This window comes from Muntiacus reevesi, chromosome 17, assembly GCF_963930625.1.
Source record: "Muntiacus reevesi chromosome 17, mMunRee1.1, whole genome shotgun sequence".
In the NCBI taxonomy this organism is placed as follows: domain Eukaryota; kingdom Metazoa; phylum Chordata; class Mammalia; order Artiodactyla; family Cervidae; genus Muntiacus; species Muntiacus reevesi.
Genome location: NC_089265.1, coordinates 28,414,711 through 28,422,594, shown reverse-complemented (window position 1 = coordinate 28,422,594; position 7,884 = coordinate 28,414,711).

Below are 7,884 nucleotides of genomic sequence, written 5' to 3'. Positions count from 1 at the left end.
TTCAAATTTGATAAAAACCCTCCAATGACAAAGGCTTCTCCATGGGATAAGTGGGTCCCAGGGTCCACTCATCAGTATGGGTTTGTGTGGCTGTGTTCTAGGCCACTGGGTGGCATTTACTGCGGCACCAGGGCCTCTGTGAAGGCGAAACCGGTCCTGCTTTTGTCTGTGGGCTTCTATAGGTTGTTGTGGCTTGAACAAATCTGTTTACGCTACATTTGCTATGGCAACGTTTATCTGATAGGGACAAAAGACATTTTGATTCTTGAATTAATAACACTTGAGTCAAGCCGATGATTCAACAAGATGTATTCAAACAGTTTAAGTGAAGGCAATGTTTTCGCAGAAGCTAATTAATACAGGCACAGACCTTTGGCTGAAGTGATCTAAATGTGCAACAAGCCAGCGTTACCGTGTTCGGTAAGCCATCACACTAGCCCTGCCGTGAGTGAATGGAGAGGAAAAAGAGTAAATGCACATCCTGTTGGCATGAGCCTCAAATCAGAGCCTCGGCGATTGCACATTTTAAGGAGGACCTGCAACAGTGGCTTTTGCTCAGCCTGACAATGTGTCTGATTGCCCTGTAAAGTATGAGAGGGCCCTGAACACAGGGCAGACTCTGAATTCACCTTCCAAACTTCCTCTCTGGCTCCGTGATGACTGTAGGCTATCGTTGGCCCAGTCCTCCTCCTACATGCCCCTGACCTGTCACCCTCACAAGCCTCGGGTGACTCGATTTCATGGCAGACCTTTTCTGCAAAGCAGATGGACCCCCGGGGCTCAGGTAAATGGCTTTCCCTCCTTCCTCCACTATAACTCCCCAAAAGAGGTTTCCTTTTCTTCCGTCCATTGAAAAATTGCCAAAACCCATTCTGTACAGTACAGCTAACCCCTCAACAGGCAATGGAGAATGATGTTAATTTAAACTTCTGCCTTATTAAGTAACAAAACCCAGAAATAATGTGATCAAAGCCAAAAGACACAAACTTCTGCCATCTTTCTTGAGATAAAAGGAGTAAAACACCCATTAAATGAAGGAGGTTTGGACACTTAATAAAAATAGCTAATTAAGTGTTGGAGTAACTTAGCATTTTGCCTCCTGAGCCCTGCAATACTCAAGACTAGCCTGTATCCCCTCCAGTCTCACTCCTTCCTGCTGTGACTCAGGACATCACATAATTCTTTTTTCACTCCCTTCATTGTATGCCAAGGACTGTTGTGTGCACTGGGAAAATGGAAGTGAGCAGCAGAGCAGATTCTGACTCTCAAGTAACTAACACTAGCGGTAGTAGGGGTGGAGAGCAGAACAGGACAGGCAGGTGTGAAGTGCTTGGATGAAAATAAATCAGCAGAAGAGGAATGGATCGAGGTGGGACAAGACAGGGGCTGCTAGCTGGCCAGCTCATCTGAATCCTGAAATGCTCATGAGAATTTGTCCCATGGAGCAGAACCCTTCTCCTTTCACTTGTGCTGTTAGACAGTCTGTTCTTCACCAATACGAGTGAATTCTGTGCCTTAACTCCAGATAAATTTCCTCTTCTCTTTTTTTCTTACCGTTAATCTGCAAATATTTTTTTAACCCCTAAGTTAAGTTAAGTCACTCAGTCGTGTCCGACTCTTGGTGACCTCGTGGACTGTAGCCCACCAGGCTCCTCCGTCCATGGGATTCTCTAGGCAAGAATACTGGAGTGGGTTGCCATTTACCACAGACCAAATAAATAAACAACAACAAAAAAGAAAAAGGCTCAGTGCCCATTCCACGAGGGCCTACCATCTGGTTAGGAAGATAGGCCATGAACGTCCCTAACTCCAGAACTGCAGTAGGTCTAACACTGTGATTCTCCACCATTCCTGGGCCACAAGAGTCATCTGAGCAGAGAATTTAAAATGCATACACCTAGGATCCACCCCAGATCTGCCAAGTGAAGATCTCTAGAGCAGGAAGGAGACCAGAGCATTTGCATTTTAATCACCCCTCCCATAGATTAATTCTAATGTAAAGCAAAGAGTGAGTGTAACTGTTATCAAGGAAACAACATTGGAAGATAGGAACACTAGTCACTAAAGCTCCTTGGGGCACATCCAAGGCCTTACCTAGTTTGAGATTTTGACCTTTTAATATAGGACTAGATGGGACTCCATCAGTGAAAATGTTAAGGAGAGAAGATACGAGTTCAAATTTGGTCCAGTTTCCTGGATAAAGGAGGAAATAATATCTCTTCTGATGAATGTCATGTAATTTAAAGGAAAGAAAACATGGAAGAACAATGATTGCTGTTCTTTTCAGGGAATAGATACTTTGAAATGGTCAATTTCACTGGTGTTGGTTTCCTTCTATAGAACTCAATGAGATAAATGCTTGAATGTGATTTAAATTCCACCGTGATGTTCCTTCAGCTGTTTCCCCATGAGCAGAAAAATATTTGAGAGAAAAGCATTCTTACTTCCAGGTTTTCTTTCTAGTTCATATTAATGATTTGATTGCTTTAGCAACCAACCATTTTGGTGAGAAAAGAACAGATCAGACTTGATACTAGAAGCTGGCCCGTTGGTCACCAGGAAATTGTAGAAACATGCAGCTTGGGAGGACTACTTAAGATCAGCTTATCCAACCTTCCTGTCTTTTATTTTAAAAACCCAGGACCCAGAGAAGGAAAGGAATTGGCCCAAGGTCACAGAGCCAGCCAGTAGCATAATGGAGACAAGACTCTAGAGAAAGGGAGGTTTTTAAAAAAATTTTTCTCTGGAGACCTTGCTATTTCATGCCAAGAGCCCTAGGGTCAAGAAGGAGAGAGAAATGGTGGGGATACTTGACTCATGCTTCAACTAGAGGAAGGTTGCTTTTTATCTTTTGTAATAAAGCTAAACATCAAGATTTCTGGGAGAAATATCAACAACCTCAGGTATGCAGATGATACCACCCTAATGACAGAAAGTGAGAGGAACTAAAGAGTCTCTAGATGATGGTAAAAAGGGAGATTGAAAAAGCTGGTTTAAAACTCAGCATTCAAAAAACTAAGATCATTGCATCCAGCCATCACTTCATGGCAAATAGACAAGGAAACAATGGAAACAGAGACAGACTATTTTCTTGGGTTTCAAAGTCACTGTGGATGGTGACTATAGCCATGAAATTAAAAGATGCTTGCTCTTTGGAAGAAAAGCTATGACCAACCTAAACAGCATATTAAAAAGCAGAGACATTACTTTGCTGACAAAGTTCCATGTAGTCAAAACTTATGGTTTTTCCAGTAGTCATATATGGATATGAGAGTTGGACCATAGAGAAGGGTGAGCACCAAAGAATTGATGTTTTCGAAATGCGGTTTGGAGAAGACTCTTGAGAGTCCCTTGGACTGTAAGGAGATCAAATCAGTCAATCCTAAAGGAAATCAACCCTGAATATTCACTGGAAGGACTGATGCTGAAGCTGAAGCTCCAGTATTCTGGCCACCTGATGCAAAGAGCCAACTCATTGGAAAAGACGCTGATGCTGGGAAAGATTGAGGGCATGACGAAAAGGCAGTGACAGAAGACGGCATCAGCAACTCAATGGATATGAGTTTGAGCAAACTCTGGGTGATAGTAAAGGAGAGGGAAGCCTGGCACGCTGCAGTCCATGGGTTGCAAGTGTTGAACATGACTTAGCGACTGAACAACAGCAAATTTTCAGTTTGCTTTTGAAAGAAGTGAAAGTGTTAGTCGCTCAGTCGTCTCACGGACTGTAGCCAGGCTCCTCTGCCCATGGAACACTCCAGGCAAGAGGACTGGAGTGGGTTTCCATACTCTTCTCCAGGGGATCCTTCCAACCCAGGGAATGAACCCAGGTCTCCCGCATTGCAGGCAGATTCTTTACCGACTGAGCCACCATGGTTTTATATGAAGAAATAATCTTACTATTAAAGATAACAAAGTCACTGCTGGGCATATATCTGGAGAAAATCACAATTCAAAAAGATGCATGCCCCTCAATGTTCACTGCAGCACTGTTCACAATAGCAAGGACATGGAAGAAACCTAGATGCCCATCAACAAAGCAACAGATAAAGAAGATGTGATACATATATACACTGGAATATTATTCATCCATTAAAAAGAATGTAGTAATGCCATTTGTAGCAAAATGGATGGACCTGGAGGTTATCATGCTAAGTGAAGTAAGTCAAACAGAGAAAGAGAAATATCATATGATATCACTTACATGTGGAATCTTTTAATCAATGATACAAAAGAACTTATTTACAGAATAGACTCACAGACTTCAAAAGCAAACTTGTTACCAAAGTGGAAGCATGGTGGGGGGGATAAATTAGGAGCTGTGGACTAAAAAATATACACTATTATATATAACATAGATATCAACAGACAGCTACTGTATAGCACATACTCAGTATTCTATAACAACCAATATGAGAAAATGATCTGAAAAATAATTGATATATGTATAACTGAACCACTCCGCTTTATACCTGAAACAAGATGCAACATTGTAAATCAATTATACTCTAATATCAAACAAAATTTAAAAAAAAGTAAGTGGACTACAAGGATATATTGTAAAATATTAAAAGTAAAAAAATAAAGATAATAGAAAAGCACTGTATTATACCTTTCTGTAGTTCTCAAAACGTGTTATTTCCTTCCTTTCTTCCAGCTAACTTAGTGCAATCATCATCAGAAAACAAGAAAACAATCTTAGAAAATGTCCTTGGAACTAGGTGTTTACATAATATCTTCTCACCCAAATGTCCTTCTTCATTATAACAAGATAAATGTATCATGAAAGTTCCACTGAACAATTGCAAGAGAACAATGAATACAAGGAGACCCTTTAGGTTTAAGATTACAAGTGGAAACCAGAGAAAGTCCAATACAAGTCTTCTCAAATGTATTGTTATAGGTTGGAGTATTTAATTAGCTCTTCACTATAAAAGCCATTTATATCTATTTGTAGTTAGAAAATTAACTTTTCCACTTTTCCCTTATGATTTTCAACCAAGAATAAGTAAAAATTCTAGTTACAATTAAAGGTAGATGTATCACAAACTGTTACCTGCCTGCCAAATAGCCATTCTCTCCTTATGAACAACCACTAGTTTTATTAAAGGAGGAAATAGGCCCATTTGAATATGTAATCAAACTTTCCTGCAGCTAAAGAATGTTATGTGAGAGAATTATGACTGTTGGGATGTGAGTACAAGTGACAGAGAGGGACTTCCAGAAAAATCTCTTAAAGCAAGGCTTCACATACTTATTTTGCCCTTTACTCATTCAGTTTTCCCTATATGAGCATCAGCATGATGGCTGGCATTCCAGCAGTAATCTCGACAATATGAAGTTAAGAGTTATACCCTGCGGATAGTGGCGCACAAACCTAGAAGGCTAGGTCTTTGATAGCATCAGGGAGCTGCCGTATCACCCCAAGTACCAATCCCCCTATATATTTTATGTGAGAGAAAAATAAAACTCTAAATGTCCTCAAGTCACTTTTGTTGTTGTTGCCTCACTTTTTCATTTCTGTTACTAGGAATCAAAGAGAATTCACAGCTTAAATAGCAGGCCAGCCAAAGTACTATAAATGAAGCTAAGTTTAAGAGTATTTCCTATGTAACAGGAAGCATTATTTGCCAGAAATCTGCCCAAGAAAGCTTGTTCAAGTGAGATTTCCTGACTTTTTTATGTTTTTCCAGATCTGAAACTTTTGGAAAGCGTATATGAACAGTAAAGTACATGGGCAGTTATCCAAAGAGAATTGCTTTATGTTTGCCCAGCACTGTACAATGAACAGTGTTGGATATGAGTTGTCAACGATTCTATATTTCTAAGAGTCAACTCAATAAAACAAAGTGAAATTTCAAGCCATTTTCGAGAGGAGCTTATTTTATATGAACAGGCCATTTAGGGCACACTAGTAACTCTGAAATCATTTTCAGACTTGCCATGTGACTGCAACATTAAATGACATCCATACCTACCACCTCTTTGTTTGGCCTTTGTATCGGTTCTTTTAGGCAACAGAGACTAAAAATCATGAAACCACTGAGCCTCCATTAGGGCTCCCCAAAGCCATGCCCAAGCAGAGGAAATGTGCATTGAACACATTTGTATATGTGTCAGGTATAGAAAACAGCAAGCTGAAACAGAGTGTGGCGTTTGAAGTCTTGAAGTTGACTGATGAGCTGGGTGGGAAATGGAGAGTGTTTCTCTCCAGCTTTTGCAAGATAGAGGCAAGCAGTCAGGCTCAGGAAATCCTCTCAGCCAGACACTGGGCCAAAAGGAGGGGATCAATGCGGATCTTGAAGGCATTCAAACAAAGCCGTCAGCAGACACAGTGGCAAGCTGGAGTCCAGAGTGTGCCCATCAAGCCCTGGCAGCGGTCTACCCCAGAGATCCTCAGTGAGGACCCCAGATAGGAGCAATTTTGCCCAGGGATGTTGATGGACACACAATAGGTCGTAATTTATCTGGCAGCATTCATCATTTCCACAGGCAGGCCATACTCTCTACTTACATAATGAGATTAAGATGTAAAGTATATCCTAGTAGTTAACCAAGGAAAGTGAGGCTTCAAAAGATGAACAAGCTGGCACCCGTCACATAGATCAGAAGAAGCCGCAGAGCCAATACTCACACTCAAAACTATCTGCCTCCAAAACCTATGTTTGAAATTCCTGACCCATGTAAGCTCTCTGAAAGGAAGACCTTCCCAAAGTTGGTGGCCAAATGCCTTTAACTGCAGAGTCATAACTGAAGCAAAGGTCCTGCAGCTTTGATGAGAAGGTTGGTTTTAACCCTACAAGGCAGTGTTTAATTTCCTTGAGCTTTTTGGAAAATTGAAAATAGTTCATGGATTCTCCCCCCGCCCCATTCCAATGAATATAAAGATTCTTATCTGGAAAACAATGAACCTGGAGAAATTCACAAGGGATACGGCAAGGGGGGGGCAGAGTAGGACATTTTCCAACCAATGTCCCCACATATCCACTAGAGTAGTCACCTGAAAATGCAGTCTTCCCAGAATACAAGGACCCTGCTACACTTTACTGCTTTGCCTCACTTCCTACTACCACCTAAAATGCCCTTCCCCTGTTCCCCCACACAGCAAAATATAACCTGTCCTTAAAGTTCAACTCAAATATCAATTCCTTCAAGATGTTTTCGTTGGGCCATATGCCTTTACTTCACCACTTCATTGCTCCCATTGAATTGACCTAAGAGAATCGATTGCCATCTGCACGTTAACTAGGTCTCTGTTAGACCCTGTGGTGTTGCTTATTCATTTTGTTTAAGTATGTTTGTGAGCCAAATACTATAACATTTATATATGAATCTCCAGAATCTTACAAGTACCTGATATATATTGGGGCTTCCCAGGTGGTGCGAGTGGTAAAGAACCCACCTGCCAATGCAGGAGACATAAAAGCCATGAGTTCGATCCCTGGAGGAAGGCAGGCATGGCAACCCACTCCAGTATTCTTGCCGGGAGAATCCCATGGACAGAGGAGCCTAGTGGGCTACAATCCATGGGGTCACAAAGAGTCAGACATGACTTAGAGTGTATGATACATAGTGGACAGTGAATCAAGGTAAAGAGCATAGACAGATGGTTGTGATGATTTCCATCAAGTAAATAAAAACAGATCTCAGCTTATTATTATTTGAATGTTTTCTTGGCTTTACAAAATATTTTGCAAAAATTCAATGATAGAATACTAACATAAGTCAAAAGGCCATGCTACATGCAAAAAAAAAAAAAAAGTTGCATTTCTTTAGTGGTTTCATTCTTTCTTTAGTTGCTCTCTCTAAATGTCTACCAAACCTGTGAACTTTAGGGTCTTTGTTTATGAGAAACCTTCATTATCCATCATGAGTCATCAATTCATT